We start from the raw sequence: 18,474 nt of genomic DNA, 5'->3' as shown, positions 1-18,474 counted from the left end.
TCTTCTAGGGTGATGAATTTTCACACACACGATTTAGTCTTAAGTGACCATTTCCCATTAAGCATAAGTTTGATGGTGCAACGCCAACGCATTAGAAATAAGGATAGAAATATTAATAATGTTGATAATATTAAGCTCAGTAGGCAGAATGGATATGCACTAAGTTGGGTGAGTGTGAACCAAGAAGAAGTTATGGGTAAAATCGTCAGAGATTGCTATGCTGACATTGTATATTGCCTAAACGACCAGGGCGATCAAAGAGATATTGTGGAGAACTTTGTAGTAATCGCAGCTTCTTTTAAGAAGGCCCTTTTTGTTGAAACTAACAGAAGCAAACCTACGAAGTCAGGACAGTTCGATCACCAGTGCACCCAAGCATATTCAAAGTTGAAACATGCACTCCATGCCATAAACAAAAATCAAATTGATATTAGTAAAGCAAGGAGGGAGTACAAATTGGTGCTGAAAAATAGGAAAAATGAGTTAAAAAGGGAGATGTGGTCAGCATTGCATGATGCATCCGTGTTGCGTGACTCCTCCGCTTTTTGGAAGGCCGTGAACGCTCCGTTCTTGGTCGATATAGACAGGGCCAGTATAGAGATAGCAATCCCTGAACAAGACTGGATCAGTCATTAAACAAATCTCTATAACTGTCCAACTGTCGCTTCGGAAGTATTAGGGCTACCTGCAATCGAGCCGCCATTTCAGGGGTTAGAATCCAAGGAGTACTTAGTTTTTGAACTTCAGGAAGTAACTGATGCCATATTAGTTAGTCAAGGGGGTAAGGCGCCAGGGCCGGACGGTATTCCAGCAGATCTTTTTAAATATAACATTGAGTTGTGGGGACCGCTTTTAACATTATTTTTTAACACATGTAGTTCGTATGGTTTCCCACCAACTTGGTTAATTTCTATTTTAGTCCCCATTTTTAAAAAAGGAGATAGAGCTAACCCGGCCTGTTACCACCCTATTTCCCTGTTAGACTCTTCCGTGAAAATTGTTGGAAGAGTCATACTTAATAGGCTACAAGAATGGGCAGAGGATTTGGGAATAATTTGTGATACACAATATGGATTTCGCAAGGGTATGGGGACAGTGGATCAGGGTCTTAATTTAAATCTTTTAATCAACAAGTACACAGAGGCAAAAAGGGGTAATTTATATTTAATTTCTGCTGATTTATCATCAGCGTTCGACTGTGTTGTCCACACTAAGTTGTGGAAAATTTTAGAAGATTTAGGTGTGGACACTTTAATAGTTTCTTTCCTTAAACAGCTTTATGCAGGGGCCAAGGCAAGGGTACGCTATGGGGTAGGGGGCCAATGTACTACTGATTTTAAAATAGGAAAAGGAGTGAGACAGGGCTGTGGTCTCGCTCCTTTCCTTTTTACCTTATACATTAATGGCCTGGAAAAATATTTAGTACAAAATTGTAGAGACCTACCTCAGATAGAAACGAGATCTATTCCGGCATTGTTATATGCCGATGACACCGTGTTAATGGCTCGCACACCTCTGGCTTTAATGTCTTCTTTTGCGAATTTCATGTCAAACCTAGGTCTGTCTATAAATGTTTCCAAAACTTTTGCTATGATCAGTGGTAATAGTAAGAACAAGAGGCCAAAGAATATGTTTGTATACAATAAGTCCATTGAATACATTAAAACGTTCTCTTATCTGGGCATACTATTTGACCACAATTCTAGTTGGCAACAAGCAGTGAAAGCTAGGAGGATGCTGTTTGCTAGATCTGTGATTGCCCTTTCTAATTTTAGCAAGAAACTGGGTAGGAGGCCCCCGTTTGAGTTGCTAAAAATTTATAATGCCAAATGTGTGTCTGTTGCCACTTATGGAGCTGGTGTCTGGGGGATTGTTGATGTTACTTCTTTACAGGTCGTGGAAAACAAATTCCTAAGGTTTTTATTGGCCGTACCAGACTCCACATCAAAATATATATGCCACGCAGAATTGGGTATCGTTTACTTGGAGGGTACCATAAAAATACAACCGATACTAGAATGGCATAGGATCTGGACTTCGGAAAATTTGTCTCTGAATCGTTCTATTATTTTAGACCTCATGAAGCTAGAAGGGGTGTTGAGGATCAGATGGCTAGTATACATTAAATCCTTTTTTCAGAACCTAGACCATCAGGAGTTTTTTAATGATCCTACCACTTACATTTAATTGCAAGAAGGGACTTGAAAAAATTGTGCATGGGCCATTTAAATGACCGTAGATTGGTAACAGAATTGAAGAAGACCTCTGTACAGGCACACCAGCTGATACTCACCCACTTAACGATTCAACCCTACATTACAATTGTTTTAGGCGATTTTGATAGATTTTTGTTAGTTCGTTTCCGCTTGGGAATTATTCATAGGCTACTAACTTTCCCTGAGCAGAACGATTGGTCCAAATTGCTATGTAATTGCCCATGTGATGAAGTATCGACCCAATCTACATTACATGTTATGTTCTTGTGTAAATTTTATTCTATCCCTAGGAAAAGGTGGATCCTCCCGGTTTTGAAATCTTTTGGCTTGAGGCACTGTCGACAAGCGTTTATAGCCCTGCAAATGTTAGTCAGTCTACATCATGGCCTCTGTTAGTGCATTTTTAAAGTCTATTTACAAACTTAGGAATCAATTTTAATGTAATTTGTGTATTGTTTTATGTATTGTGTATTCTTGCTTTTATGATTAATTACTTTTAATCGAATAAAGCTGATTTGATTTGATTTTGAGTGACTCACTGTTTGTATGTGGTGAAGATAGCATGTGTGCAGGACTGTATGGGTGGATGAGTGTGTGCATGGGTGTGTTAGTGAGTGAATGACTGTCTCAATAGTGTCTTTATGAGTAACTACATATGTTTTAAACTAGTATATGTGACTATTGGTGTATATAAGTGAGTATATGTGAGAGTGAGAGATTGAAAGAGTTCCTGTGTGAATAAGTATGTGTTTCTATAAGTGATTGTTTAAAAGACTAAGTATGTGTAAGTTTCTGTAGAAGTAAGTGTGGTGGTGTGTGTATAACTGTATATGCAAGTAAATGGATGTTTGATTCTTTATTAGCATGAGTGACTATGTGTGTGAGTAACTCTATGGATGAGTGGCGTTGTGTAACAGGATGTATAGGTGTTTGAGTACATATGATGAGTGAGTACATGTATGAGTGACTGTATAGGACTGTTGGTGAATAAGTGGATGTGTATGTGGATCTTAGAATTACTGAATAGGTTGTTGTAACTGGTATTGGTAAGTCCATTGTTTTGAACATTTTAATTTCTATTTTTGAATGTGTGTATCAAAGGTTATATTAGAGGGAGAGGAGGTCTGCCACTCTATCACAAGGATGATGTCATCAGTGATATAATTTGAGATGTCATGAGTGATGTCACTGACCATGTCATGAGTGATGCAATATGTGACGTCATCAGCAGTGCATTGCGGGCGCGCGAGTTATAGTTAGCTGAACTAACTATAACGGGGGAATTTCAATAGTTTTGTACGAGTAAAAAGTCCAGCTAACTATAACGCCCCTAAAACCTATGGTTTTTTCAGTGAATTTCTAAGGTTTTTTAAATGCTGATTCCTAACTATAACGTGCCTGAAACCTATGGTTTTTTCAGTGAATTTCAAAGGTTTTTTAAATGCTAATTTCTAACTATGCCTACAGAGATAGGACATGTGAAGAAAGAAGAAAAAACGCACAGAAAGAAAAAAATGAAATGCAGAAAGAAGCAACAGAAGTCCTCAAAGACGAAGAAAAGTGCAGGAAGAACAAACAGAAGAGCAGAAAGAAGCCTTGTTGCAAAATCATCCTGTACGCTCAACTTTTTCAGGAGGATACTGGTGGTCACTGAGTCTGACTAACTAGTCCTAGAGCCAGTGCTACGTTAAAAGACACTCAGAATACAGTGAAAACACCTACATACACTAGGGAACACTATGCGTTGGGGTCCCCCTGTGATTAGCATGACCTCCTCTGTAAGCCCCTAGTATATAATAGGGCAGGGGATTAAAACTACCTCTTAAAACGCGCCACAGGGCATGTTTGCACACGTCACCTCAGGCCCCGTCCCCTCCCTTCCCCACTGTGTAAACACGCCCTGTGGCCGTTTTAAGTTGGGAGATTAAGTCCCCTTGAATCATGAGGGTCCCTAGGGTCCAACTAGACCACTAGGTACCTCCAGTAAGCGCCACAGAGCTGTGTTGCAGAGAGATGTAAAAAGGGGCATGGCCTAGACCACCTCTCTGCAACGCAGCGCAGTGGCGCTTACTGGAGGCACCTGGTGGGCTAGCTGGCCCCCAGGGTCCCTCAGAATCGAAGGGGAATTATTTCCCCAACTTAAAACGCGCCACAGGGCGTGTTTGCACACGTTAACTCAGGCCCCGTCCCCTCCCTTCACCACTGTGTAAACATGCCCTGTGGCCGTATTTAGTTGGGAGATTAACTTCATTTGAATCCTTAGGGTCCTAGGGTCCAACTAGCCCACTATGTACCTCCAGTAAGCGCCACAGATCTGCGTTGCAGAGAGGTGTAAAAAGTGGCACAGCCTGGACCACCTCTCTGCAACACAGCTCAGTGGCGCTTACTGGAAGCACCTGGTGGGCTAGTTAGCCCCCTGGGGCCCTCAGGATTGAAGGGGAATTATTTCCCCAACTTAAATTGCGCCATAGGGCGTGTTTGCAACGTCACCTCAGGTCCCGTCCCCTCCCTTCCCCACTGTGTAAACACACCCTGTGGCTGTTTTTTAAGTTAGGAGATTAAGTCCCCTTGAATCCTGAGGGTCCCTAGGGGCAAAATAGCCCACTAGGTACGTCCCGTAAACGCCATTGCAGAGAGGTGTAAAAAGGGGCACGGCCTGCACCACCTCTCTGCAACGCAGAGCAGTGGCGCTTACTGGAAGCACCTGGTGGGCTAGTTGGCCACCTGGGTCCCTCAGGATTGAAAGGGAATTATTAACCCAACTTAAAACGCGCCACAGGGTGTGTTTGCACACGTCACCTCAGGCCCCGTCACCTCCCTTCACCATTGTGTAAACGCGCCCTGTGGCCGTTCTAAGTTGAGAGATTAAGTCCCCTTGAATCCTAAGGGCCAATAGGGTCAAACTAGCCCACTAGGTACCTCCAGTAAGAGCCACAGAGCTGCATTGCAAGGAGGTGTAAATAGGGGCGTGGCCTCAGAACACCTGTCTACAACACAGCTCCCTGGCGCATACTGGAGATACCTGTTGGGCTAGTTGGACCTCAGGGACCCTCAGTATTGAAGGGGAATTAATTCCCCAACTTACAACTGGCCAGGGGAAACGTTTGCAGAGTGCTGCAAGGAGGGGGTGTGGCCTCCGGCGCGATGCCGGTCTTTTATTTATTTTATTTTTTTTAAGAAGGAGGGCTGTGTGGCCCCACTTCTTTTTCTAATTTATTGGCCCTGGGGACCACATCCCCCAGGGCCTGCACCCTAAGTTTTTTTTGTTGAAAAAAATAAATGTGGCCCTCCCAAGGCCCTAATCGCCCCCGGGGACCCCAACCCCTGGGTCATGGCCTTTTTAAAAAAAAAAATCTTTAGGAGAGGGGCTGCGTTGCCCCCCTCCGCAGGCCACTTATGGCCCCGGGGACCCCATCCCCCGGGTTCGGCCTTTGTTTCCTATTATTTAAAAAATATATATATTTATAGAAACACCTAGGACATGCTGGACAAACCGTATGTACCTATCACCATGACAATTTGCGTGATATTCATTAAAAGGCGACTATGCATACAATGAATCCATGTGGAATGTATTTACACTGCTAGTGAAGCTCTGATGTGTCTGACGCCCTACCGTGCCTAATCCCGGCGCCCCCGCCGGTGGGTACTCTCCAAGTAGACACCATTGTCGTTTATTTATACAAACATGGGTAGATATTGACGAGCACATTTAATACACACGCACACCAAGCCATTCAAAGGGGATTCGACAAAAATTCGACCAAACTATGCAAGAAACCCTCCTCACGGTTAATAAAACACACATCCACTGGCGGATGTGTAATACTTTTTATTTTACTCTCTGGAAAGGAGACGACCTCACTTGAGAGTCACAGCATGCTCCTGGCTGAGCCCAATGCTGTGTTACACCCACCAGTGCCCACCGAGTGCCACCCACCTCTGTGTTGTATTCCGCCAGCTAGTGCGTATGCTATGACACTATCTAGCCCATGTGCACTGTAACACCACCCCGTGAATATGTCATGCCACACTTGCCTTCGCACAGGTTATATTGCCCCATCTAACGTGCCTTCCTCGATGCCTAGGTTATAACATACAGTGCTATGCCATACATATTATAATCTGGGATGCATATCTTTGTCACAGTGCATATGCAACGTTATACTCCCCAGCACATATTTTATATTACAACTTTAGAGACTAGTTAGGTTACACAACACTGCCCTGTGCATATTACACTCCAAGGCGTATATCGCATAGCACGTGCTAGTGCCTGTGCTATCTCGCGCTCTCCAACGAATCTGTCATTACGCACAATGTATTGCATATTATATTTCACACCCCGGTTCATCGTATATCACACTTTTTGGTGCATAGTTTATACCATATACTATATCTAGTTTTCATTTTCAATCGTGCTCTCAGGACTATGTTCTATATAACACTGCGTCCACCTACCCTTTTCACGGGCATTACATTTTGCGATGGGGGGTGGAGGGTCAGGGGGTGTTTCTGCCAAGTGAGCCCGGAGTCACAGTCACAAACGTCCTCTTCTTCCTGAATAAAAGTGAGATTATGCTGCATACTTGTTCATATTTTAAGTAGTTCGCACAGACACACATTTTAAAAACAATAAAGTTCCTAATACCCACCTTCTCTGAACAGTTAGCTTGCTGCCCAATCCACCTCCTCCCTATCCTCTGCTGTCTGAATCCATGGGCTAGCCTCCTCCCTCCTGCAATGCATGGTCTGATGTGCTGCCACTGCTCTCCATTTAGCATGATGTACCAGTCCACTCCTCCTGCACTCCATTGCCAAATTCTATGGCCCATCATTGACCTCCTGCTTATCCTCTGTGCTTAGCTAGCTGCCCCTATTCTCCTTCCCCTGCCCTCTGATGTCTTTGTGCATGCCCCTGCTCCATCCTTTTTGCCCACCATGTTCCATGGACCTGCCACTCCTATCTACTCTGAGTGTTCTGTTGAGCTGCAACTCCCCTCCCACCTGCCTAGCATTGTCAGATGACTGTAACCTGTCCCTGCGACCTCCACCCTGTCCACAGGCCATGCCACTGTCCCCTTCCTCTTGCCCTCCATGGTCCATTTTACTGCCACACCCTTCTGCCCTCCCTGGTCTGTTGTGCTGCAACTGCTCCTCCTGCCTGCCCCGCGCGGTCTGTTGTGAGACCCCTTCACCTGAACTCTCTTGTCTGTGCCCAGTTCCTGACATTCCCTTCTATCCTCCATGGTCCTTTGTGCATGCCCCTGCACCCTCCTTCTTGCCCATCATAGCCATTGTGCTGCCACTAACACTCCCGCTTGCCATGCCTGGTCTTCTGTGCTGCCATGGCCCCTTCCACCTTCCCTGTGTGGTCAGTTAGCTGCCCCTGACCCCCTCCCACCTGCACTCCATGGTCTGTGTGTATGCCATTATAGTCTCACTGTTGCTCTCCATGGTGTGTCTTGTTTCTAGTGCCCATCCTGCCTGACCTCCATGGTCATCTTGCTGCTCCTGCCCTGCCCCCTTGCCCCCAGCCCTCTGTTTCCATGTGCAGACCCCTATTCCCTCCCTCCTGGCTTGTCTGTTCCATTGTAATGCCCCTGATCCGTCCCTCCTACCCTTTATGGTCTGTTATGCTGCAGCTTTCTCTCCTGTCTGTCCATTATGGTAAGCTAGCTACCATTGCCTCTTTCCCCTCTGTTCTCTGTTGTCCATGTGCATGGTCCTGTCCCCTCCCTATTGCTTTCTATGGATTGTTGTGCTGCACTCCCGTCCCGCATGCCCTGTGTGGTGTATTGTGCTGCTGCAAACCCTGATGCCTGCCCTGTAGGGTCAGTTTGGTGCACCTCTCCATGTACCTCCTGTCCTCTGTTATCCGAAACCCTGCCCCTACCCCAATTCCTCCTGCCTACCATGATCCAATGTACCATACTTGCGAACATTTGAAACTGGGGTATTGATTTTCACATCTGAGTTACATTGAAAAAGAGGAGATTGTAGACCGGAGACAGATCAAATAAAGCCCATTTGATCTTAAAAATATTGGATGTTTCCTGGCTGAAACGGGTCTGTTGGCATGTATGGTTGTACTACCACTGCCTCTTCCTTCTGCCCACAATGGTCTAATATATTGCCACAGCCTCTCTTGCCAGTCCTGTATTGTTGGTTTGTTGCCCCTGACTCCCTTTCCACTGCCCTCCATAGTCTGTTGTGCTGCCACTGCCCTTCCTACCTGCCCAGTGTGGACAAATTGTTGCCTCTGCACTCTCCTACCTGCCTTCAATTTTCAGAGTTCGTGCCCCTGGCCTCTGCCTCTCAACAGTATCCCAATAAACAACTAGATTGCTAATATTCTATATTTATTACAAAAGTGTGGAACGCCTGACGTCATCTTGATGTAATCAAAACTGTAATACCTAGAGCATTTCCTTTAGAAATTACATATATTAGAGCGTCTTATTTGCATCAAAATTATGGTTAGTGCTCTAAAAAACTAAAATGAATACATATGTTCTGAGTTTTCAAATAGCGAAAAAGAACTTTTAAATTATTTGTAATCTTTATGTTTTTTTATCCAGTTGACCACTTGATTAAATGTTGCACCTAGGGGAGAGGATGTGGTGTTACTTCCAGAGCTTCAGACTTTGCAACTGGGGAACCAGGTTGGAGTTTCTGCTTCAGCTCAACATTCTGTGTTTCTGGTCAAATCACTTAATCTCCCCATGTCTACAACCAAAATGAATTTAATCTTGTGTGATCTAACCAATGCTCATGTAAAGCACTCCAATACCTGACAAGTCTGCACTATATAAAACTACAAATACACAAAAACTAAGTGTTTTGCACACTTCTGTCATTGGGCTACATGTGGGCTACATCTGGGTGATATTTGTCCTGCATTTGGGCTCTTTTGTCTCTGGTGGCCATCTTGGGAGATTTATTTGTAATGAAGTTTCCTAATTTCCTCATTTACTGCAGTCTCCTCAGTAAGAAATGCTTTCAGTTTTTTACTTTGATTCCATCAAGAAGGTATTCAGATATGTCACACATTTGCCATAAATTCTGAATGTTAGCACTCTAGTTGCTTATTAGATCACTGTAGTAAAGCTACTGCTCACCATGGAAGTCTGCTGCTGGTATTAAAAGTGCATGTTTCAGTCTGCATATCAGAATTTTTTTATGAAATAGAAGAGGATTTGAGAAGTCACTCAAAATGTGCCCTAATTTTTCTTTCTGCAGCACTAATCATAATTTCTATGGCAAAATGAACCCCCTCATTTTGTTCCTTTGTAAATTAAATGTTTTAAGTGTTACCACTTCATTCCAATCAAGATGGCTTCAGGTGTGACATACTTTTGTCATAAGTAAGACTTGGCGCTCTAGTTGTTCGTTAGAACACTCTGGGACATTCTGTCATTGGGCTATACTTGGGCTACATCTGGGTGATATTTGTGCTGCATTTGGGCTCTTTTGTCTCTGGTGGCCATCTTGGGAGATTTATTTGTTATGAAGTTTCCTAATTTCCTCATTTACTGCAGTCTCCTCAGTAGGATATACTTTCATTTTTTTACTTTGGTTCCATCAAGAAGGCATTCGGATATGTCACACATTTGCCATAAATTCTGAATGTAAGCACTCTAGTTGCTCATTAGATCACTGTAGTAAAGCTACTGCTCACCAGGGAAGTCTGCTGCTGGTATTCAAAGTGCATGTTTCAGTCTGCATGTCAGAATTTTTTTATGAAATAGAAGAGGATTTGAGAAGTCAAAATGTGCCCTAATTTTTCTTTCTGCAGCACTAATCATAATTTCTATGGCAAAAAGAACCCCCTCATTCTGTTCCTTTGTAAATTAAATGTTTTAAGTGTTACCACTTTATTCCAATCAAAATGGCTTCAGGTGTGACATACTTTTGTCATAAGTAAGACTTAGCGCTCTAGTTGTTCGTTAGAACACTCTGGGACATTCTGTCATTGGGCTATACTTGGGCTACATCTGGGTGATATTTGTGCTACATTTGGGCTCTTTTGTCTCCGGTGGCCATTTTGGGAGACTTATTTGTTATGATGTTTCCTAATTTCCTCATTTACTACAGTCTCCTCAGTAGGAAATACTTTCAGTTTTTTACTTTGATTCCATCAAGAAGGCATTCAGATGTGTCACACATTTGCCATAAATTCAGAAGGTTAGCACTCTAGTTGCTTATTAGATCACTGTAGTAAAGCTACTGCTCACCAGGGAAGTCTGCTGCTGGTATTGAAAGTGCATGTTAGAATTTTTTTAATGAAATGAAGAGGATTTGAGAAGTCACTCAAAATGTGCCCTAATTTTTCTTTCTGCAGCACTAATCATACTTTCTCTGGCAAAATGAACCCCCTCATTTTGTTCCTTTTTAAATTAAATGTTTTAAGAGTTACCACTTTATTCCAATCAAGATGGCTTCAGGTGTGCAATACATTTGTCATAAGTACGACTGTTAGCACTCTAGTTGTTCTTTAGAACACTCTGGGAAGCTGCAGTAGAACACAAAGGAATCAACTGACAGTCTCTGCCCTTGTTGGATGTACATGTTTTACTGAGAATGTCAGACTTCATTCTCACATGACTGAGAAAGATAAAGGGAATTTACAGAAAATATGCTCTCAGTTTAGCTTATAGATCACCTTCCAAACCTCTGCGGGAAAAGCATGAGAAAATAGTTTTCTCTCAAACATGATTCATGATATCACAGCAGAAGGCTTTTTCACAAGGTAAAATCACCTTAGAACACACCACAATTCCAAAAATGAGTATGGTACCATCAACAAATGATTTATAATGTAACTAAAGTCTTAAAACCTTCTATTAACTGCAATGCTTTTTAATGAGATGCTATCATGTATATTGGTCCCAAGATGGCTGCCAACACTTCTTGGATGAAGTACTGACAGCCAATCAGATCTCACGATGAGATGTGTGGTTAGGCTCCGCCCAGATATCTCTATCTTTTTAACTCTAATTTTCTCAGGAACTACTGAATGGATTTACACCATTTAAGCAAAAGGCATGAGTCTGAACTGAGGACTACCTCTTTGCCAAATTTGGTGTAATTCCGTTCAGCAGTTCGGGCTGTAGCTGCATCAACAGGTCCTATGGGAAAATTCATGGGGAAAACTCGTTTTGGGACCCCCCTTTTTTCTCGGCCCCCGCTTGACGAATCACCGTGAAATTTTCAGGATAGGAGCGGACCGGAGCTGGCCAAAAGTTTAGAAACTTTTGCGAAGATTCGTCAATCGGCGCGAACATTATTCGAAATAGAATGTTGCGGATTTCCTATGGAAAATAGGTCCTAACTATAACTACCTACTGGCGACTGCCAGTAGGTGATATATATACATATATATTTTTATATATATATATATATATATATATATATATATATATATATATATATATATATATATATATCGCAGTAAACCTTTCTTCAAGCGATCCTCTTTGCCATGGATCAAGAAGGGGACGGACTCCACTTGATTTGTACCCAATTTGTTTTATTTTTGTTTGTGCGCTATGCCGCCATGACGCATTTCGGGCTCAACAGCCCTTGATCACATGACGTGCCCCTTACATTTCTCCCATTTTTAAAGTGACAGTGCATTGTTGATTGCCATAGACATAGACAAAATACAACCATGGTTTAAGCGTTTTTTACGCGCCAATTCTTATCAATTTGGATTGTTGTAACTGTAAAATACATAACATGAATTAAATCTCATGGCTCCAGATTTAAAAATATCGAGCTATTGGCTCACATATTGTAAAGTGCCTTTACATTTGTATAAATACATAAATAGACTGCACATATAAAATCAGAGCAATATAAAAACATGTTAAAACCATATCATTGATAAAAATTTGTGAAATCTCTAGCAGCATGGTTAAGTCTGACTGTGCAAAAACGGCAAATAAGTGCAAAATTGTGCCACCCTGTGCAATATAACATTTGTGCAAATTCAAGTTTACAACCCAATAGGTAAATTTACATAACCATCTTTAAAACTTTGTTTATGTAGATGGAATGAGAATCAGGAAAAGGGAAAATGAGGGAAAAAAGAGGGGAAAAGGGGGGAGAGAGGAAACAAAAAGGAACAGCCTAACATATATGTCAATATATATTGTTTAACAATTATTCTTTTTGCTGATATTGGAGAACCTTTGGAAAGGGAAGTCTATATCTAATGTTGCTTATTTAAGAGATATTGAATTGCTTAATTTTTTATATATAGACTTCCTAAAGCCACTTGTATAAGTCTTCCGTGGTGTTTAGCCCATGTGGGCTTTTGCTGTCCAGTTCTAATATGTACTTTGTCTCCAATTTTCTCAGGAGAGCCTCACAATCACCACCTCTTCTAAGAGGCGGAATACAATCAATTGCAAAATATGTAAGAAATTTTGTGTTGCTTTCATGGCAATCCCTAAAATGTCGGGCCACCGGATAGGATGAATCTACATTCGTAATTGCTCGTAAGTGTTGGAGAATTCTCTTGTGGATCTGCAACTTAGTGGATCCCACGTATTGCAGCCCACAAGAGCACTCCAACAGATAAATAAATTCCGTTTTGCAAGTCATATTTTTCGTGATCGTGTAAGCTTTGTCCTCAAAGGGTATTGTGAATGAAGTTTTGTTGGTTGCATGCCTGCAAGCCTTACAATTGGAGCACTCCAAGAAACCCCTACGTTTGGTCAACCAGTTAGTACCTGATTTTATTTCTGGACTGCTATTGACTAAAAAGTCACTGGTAGATGGTGCCCTTCTGAAAGTAATAGTTGGGTTAGATGGAATAATTTCACTAAGTTGTGTGTCTAGGTGTAATAAGTACCAATTATCTTTTATAATTTTACTGAGGCTGTCTTTCTGTTTGTTGTACGTTAAGATTAATCTTATTTCCTCTGTCTTATTAGTACAAACATCTTGTGTGTTGGTTGTAGTTTTTTTGTTGTTTCTGGATGGTTTGAACAACAGATCCTCACGTTTCATAGACCTAGTTTTCTGTATGGCCTCATCAATAATTTTGATGCTGTAGCCTCTTTCTAAGAATCTGTTCTTGCTTTCTTGCTGGGCGGTTACTAAGTCATTATTGTTGCTACAGATTCTTCGGATCCGTAACATCTCCCCGTAAGGAATACTATGGATGGTGTGTTTAGGGTGGAAACTAGAGGAATGCAAGGTCGTGTTTCCTGCTGTAGGTTTGCGGTAAAGTGTTGTGTGAAGCTGGTTATTAACAACGTATACACGCACATCTAGAAAGCACACCTCTGTTTTGTCAATGGTACTGGTAAAGTGCAAATTGAGATTGTTATCATTGATACCCTCTATGAAATTCAGAGCCTCCATTTCACTTCCCCGCCAGATTATAAAAAGATCATCTATATAACGCATCCATTTTATTACATGGTTTGACATTGGTATTGCGTGCTTGGTTTTTAAAATAGTCTCTTCCCAGAAGCCCATGTGGAGGCAAGCGTAGCTTGGTGAAAAGCTAGCCCCCATGGCTACTCCTCTTAGTTGCTGGTATATTTGTTGATTAAACAAAAAGTAATTGTTGTTTAAACAAAATTGAATGAGACTGATCAGCATTTTATTGTGTTGATGGAATTGGATCAGTCTACTTGACAAAAAGTATTCTACCGCTCTCAACCCGTCATTGTAATTGATTGAGGTGTAGAGGTTGGAGACGTCCAGTGTTATTAAAAGATAGTCCTCTTTCCACTGATAGTTGTATATTTGTTTCAAGAAATCAGATGTGTCCTGGACGTATGATGGTAGTCCTTTTACTAAGTCTTGTAGAAAGGAGTCTATATAGATTGAGACGTTTTCAAGCAAGCTCTGTTTGGCCGATATTATTGGCCGTCCTGGAGGGTGTTGAGTGTCTTTATGAATTTTCGGTATGAAATATATGACTGGCATGATAGGATGATCTTTCTTCATGAATTTATATTCATCTTGATTGAGGAGGCCGATGTTCTTCCAAGCCAATAGTTTAGAAAATAGTTCATTTTGTGCCTGTGTTGTTGCTTGTTTGTTGCTTAGCTTGTAGCATGACCGGTCGTTTAATTGAGACAATGCTTCTTGAGTGTATTGTTGCAGGGGCCAAAGTACCACGTTTCCCCCTTTATCTGAGTTGCGGATGACCACTTTGTCTTGTTCTTTGAGTTTTTTGATCAATTGGTGGTATTTTTGTTGTTGATAAGAATATTTCTTTTTTGTGCCCGCTGTTTTGTAGTTAAGTTTTTTGATTTCTGCAACCACTGTTTCGCTGAAAATATCAATGTTGTCTCTGGGCAAGATTGGCACGAATTTAGACTTGGGTTTGAAGTTGGTGTTAGGTCTCTGACTTGTATTGAGATGCTGTTGCGCCAAAATAGATTGAGATGAGAGTGATAACGCACTTGGAGATACATTTTGTTCTAACTCATGTAATGTCCCTAGAAGATTGACATCAGATATGGCCAGCAGGATAGTTTCCCCCGATGAGTTCACTTTAGTGGGATGTTCAGGTTCCCTGTTCGGTATTTGAGAGTGGAATCTGCGTAGCTTGAGCTTACGTATAAAGTGATAGACATCCGCTCTGGTTTGCGCATAGTCAAAATTTGTTTCAGTACAAAATGATAATCCTAACGCGAGAAGTTGTTGTTCCGCTTTATCTAAGTTGACATTGGCTAAATTGATGATGGTATTGGATGTCTGGGGTTGTGAATCATTTTTTAACGCCGCCAATTCCGTTTCTGTGTTCTGTTGTATCTCCCTTTGTTTTTTCCTTCGTCGTTTCCTTCTTTCATTTCTTTTGAAATTTCTTTCTTTGTTCCTGTCATTTGTTGATTTCTTGGGCGCAGTGTTTGGCGCCGCTCGTCCCTTAAAAAATGAAGTTCGTCGACTAACGTATGTTTTTCCTTAGGAATAGTTGTGCCTCCCATTGCTCCTCTACTGGATTCAATGTCCGACTCGCTATCGATGGCTGAGCTGAGATCGGAGACCGAAGATAGATCTACTTGTGCATGGCTTGGTCCTGCTGTAACTGAAGGGACGGCGAGCTTGTTATTCTTTGACGAAGCTTTAATAGCGTCATATTTGCGTGCAAACGTGAAGATCTGACCACGCTCGTAGTCTTGTTTATCCCTCTGGAATTTAAAACTTTTTCTTTGTATGATGATGTCTTCTTCTTTTTTGAGTCTGGCCATCATTTTGTCTCGCCATTTGTTTCTCACTTCTACAGTTTCAAGTACAGCGATTTGTGCATTTAGTTGTTCTATTTCAGTTACCAATTCCAATCTGTCGATATGGGCGTATTTAATTAATACTTTCATTAGTTCACTTGACGCCATTAAGTTGCATTCAGCCCACTCTTTCAGCATGGCAGGATTAGGTTTTTCATAGCTAGGAGCCAAAAAAATCCGGAGCCCACGGGGGACTCTATTGACCTCTAGATAACTAGTTAGGGATTTGTGCTCCCACCATTTGGCTTGTTCAGCCTTCATTTTTTTCTCTAGTGTTTTGTACAGTTCTTTAAGATTGTTTTTGCCTTTGTTGGACCCTTCATTTGTGGTTGCTTTTGGAGCTTGTGTGGACATGCTTTCCACAAAAATGCCCTCCGCAATTTCCTCTCTCTCTCTTAGCACGTCGGCAGACATGTTCAGCTCTTGATCTTTGATTGCGTATCAAGGAACAAATGATCCTTATACACTTGGGTTAAACCTCCCACCAGTCGATAATGGCCGCTCGTACCTTGTGGAAACGCCGTAGTCGCTCACCTCGTCCTCCGACTCGGGAGTTCACCGCTACTTTCCACGCCTGGTTACAGCCTTCGTGCCTGTTGGGACTGGGGGTAACTCCAACTCTCTCCACCCGGAGAAACAAATCACTTCCGGGCCGAGACCCGGAACTCAGCTTCACGTCGGAGTGCCGCAGATAGGAGGGGGTCCGTCAAAAACCAGGGAAGCCGTTTCCTGTGAGGTTCCGTGTGGGACGGAACGACACTTTTGAGTGGTGACGAATATGGATGAGTTGGGTATCTACGAACCGCAAATGACGAGTATAGTGGGTGTACGCAGTTTCGCTACGCAACCACGTATGGTTCATCTTATTTTTGGGTTTGTTCATCTGAGCCCTCGGGTTCCATTTTAGATACGGCATCCATTTTGTTTCTTGCCCTCAAGTAGCCAGCGAACGGACTTTGTCCGCTTCGTGACCCTGGGACTCCCAAGCTTACACGAGGGACACGTGTTCCTTTGAGTATGACTTTTATGACGAGGGAAATGACACGACGAAGGCAGATGGCACCGCTCAAGGCTCATCTTGCCGTGCCGGTCTATTGTTTCAGTCATGCATACATTAGACACGGGGTCTCTGATCCCGTTATCAAGTTTCCTTTATTACTCTTAACACTCTTCTCTAATCTGTTGTGCATCCTTGTCCTTTCTTTGCATCTGTTTTTGTCCCTTCTCTTAATGTGTTTACGATCAGGATGGAATGTGTTTTATTGCAGAGAAGATATGTTTTTACAGTTGGGAACTGGCAATACTGTTGTAATTATGTTCCGGCCTCCTGAAACATGAACGCGACTCTTTTTGAAGTTTATTGTGGGAACTGAGTTGTAATCTTTGTTCACCATACTGTTCTATGGGAAAAACGTGTATAAAAGGAGCGATCCACTTTTGCAAATTGAAGCAGTCTCCGAGAACCTACACGCTGTGTACTTCTTGTGACCTCTGTATCCCTGCAGTAAATAAACGCTGATCTCTGACGTCGCTGGAAGTGTCCCGTGTCTCTGTGTTTGGTACGCCAGAACAGGTAACCCACGAAGGTTTCAGGTGTTGTTCCCTGGCACCGCTGGGTCTTAGAATAACCCAGTCCTTCAGTTGGCGCCCAACGTGGGGCGACATCAACGGTACCGGTCCAAAGCCCGACGATCGTGAGGAACTTCGTGTGAAATCTCCGAGGGAAGGTGCACCCCGCTTCATCGATCCAGTTGTCGAAATAAGTGGCCCGACGTCTTTTCCCGCGAAGATCCCCGCCTCCTGACGGCTGCGACGGACTGATGCCCTGACTGTCGACCTGTTTTGGCGCCTGGCGTAGTCCTTTGTACGGCGAGACGATAGACGGGCCTTCCTGGTGACGCCATTGTTCTCTCAGTAAAGTATTTGTGGGTCGCTCCCAGTGTTCCTTTGTTGTTTGCATGGTACCATAGCATTCGTGGTTCTTAGTTGTTGGGTTTTTATTTGACGATTGCAATTGCCAAAAACCGAGGGTCTCGCAATTTTATTTGCGAGGATATCATAAATTCGATAGCCCTTGAAGTTTGTAAACTCGGTTAGTGTGCGCGATGCCTAGCCGTAGTACTTTGTTTGGGTTTCTCAAATGTTGCAGAATGGATTCCCGGCTGGAGGATTCATGTCCGATACCTCCGGTTGGAACTCCAATTTACGAGCTCCTTAGTCGCCATGGTGTGGGTCCTATCGTGTATAATGAATATTGGGTCCGCTACACTAAAAATGATGGTGTTCTTAGTTGGCCATCTCATGGTAGTTTCGAAACTGCCGTTTTAGATAATTTGGAAGCTAAACTATTTAAAAAGAAGGCTAGGCCGGCCATGTTTGATTCCTTCCGGTTATGGCGGAAAGAGGCCAAGCAGAAAGAAATCAAACAGAGTAAGAAAAATAAAAGAGAAGGCATTATTACGGTGATGCGAGATGCTGAACAGTATCAGCGAGACAAAGATGAGAAAGAGCAGGAAGTTAGTGCTCGACTTCATCATATGGCGGTGGATAAATGTTATCCGGTGCTACCGTCTAATGTTGATAAGTCGGGAGAAGAAGCGGTAGAGGATTCGCTATTGTCTTATCTGTTGAAATCACCACCTCCCTATGCTCCCGATACTCTGGGCCCTGTGATTCTACCTCCTCCTCCACCTGCTGTTTTGGCGGCTGCTGGTCAGCCCGCCGTTCCTCCCGCTCTCCCGAATCCCCTTGTGCCGCAGATCGCTCATCCTCTTTTACCGGCTTCTCTTCCTACTGCGCCTTTTCAAGTCCCTCCTCAGTCTGTCGTTCCCGCTACTCCTGGTGCCGCGTCTACTTCTACTGCCTCCACCCCTACTGTTGCTGCGCCTGCATCCTCTTCCTCTTCTCCTTCTGTTCGTAGCCGTCTCCTGACTGCTGTTGCTACTCTTTATTCTCCGCTTTTTGGGCCAATACTCGGCTCGACTCTTTCAGATGTCGCTCAG

The sequence above is a fragment of the Triturus cristatus genome, chromosome 5_2 (genome assembly GCF_964204655.1).
Source record: "Triturus cristatus chromosome 5_2, aTriCri1.1, whole genome shotgun sequence".
Taxonomy (NCBI): Eukaryota; Metazoa; Chordata; class Amphibia; order Caudata; family Salamandridae; genus Triturus; species Triturus cristatus.
The sequence above is the reverse complement of the archived record's forward strand: the minus strand, read 5'-3'. Positions refer to the sequence as shown.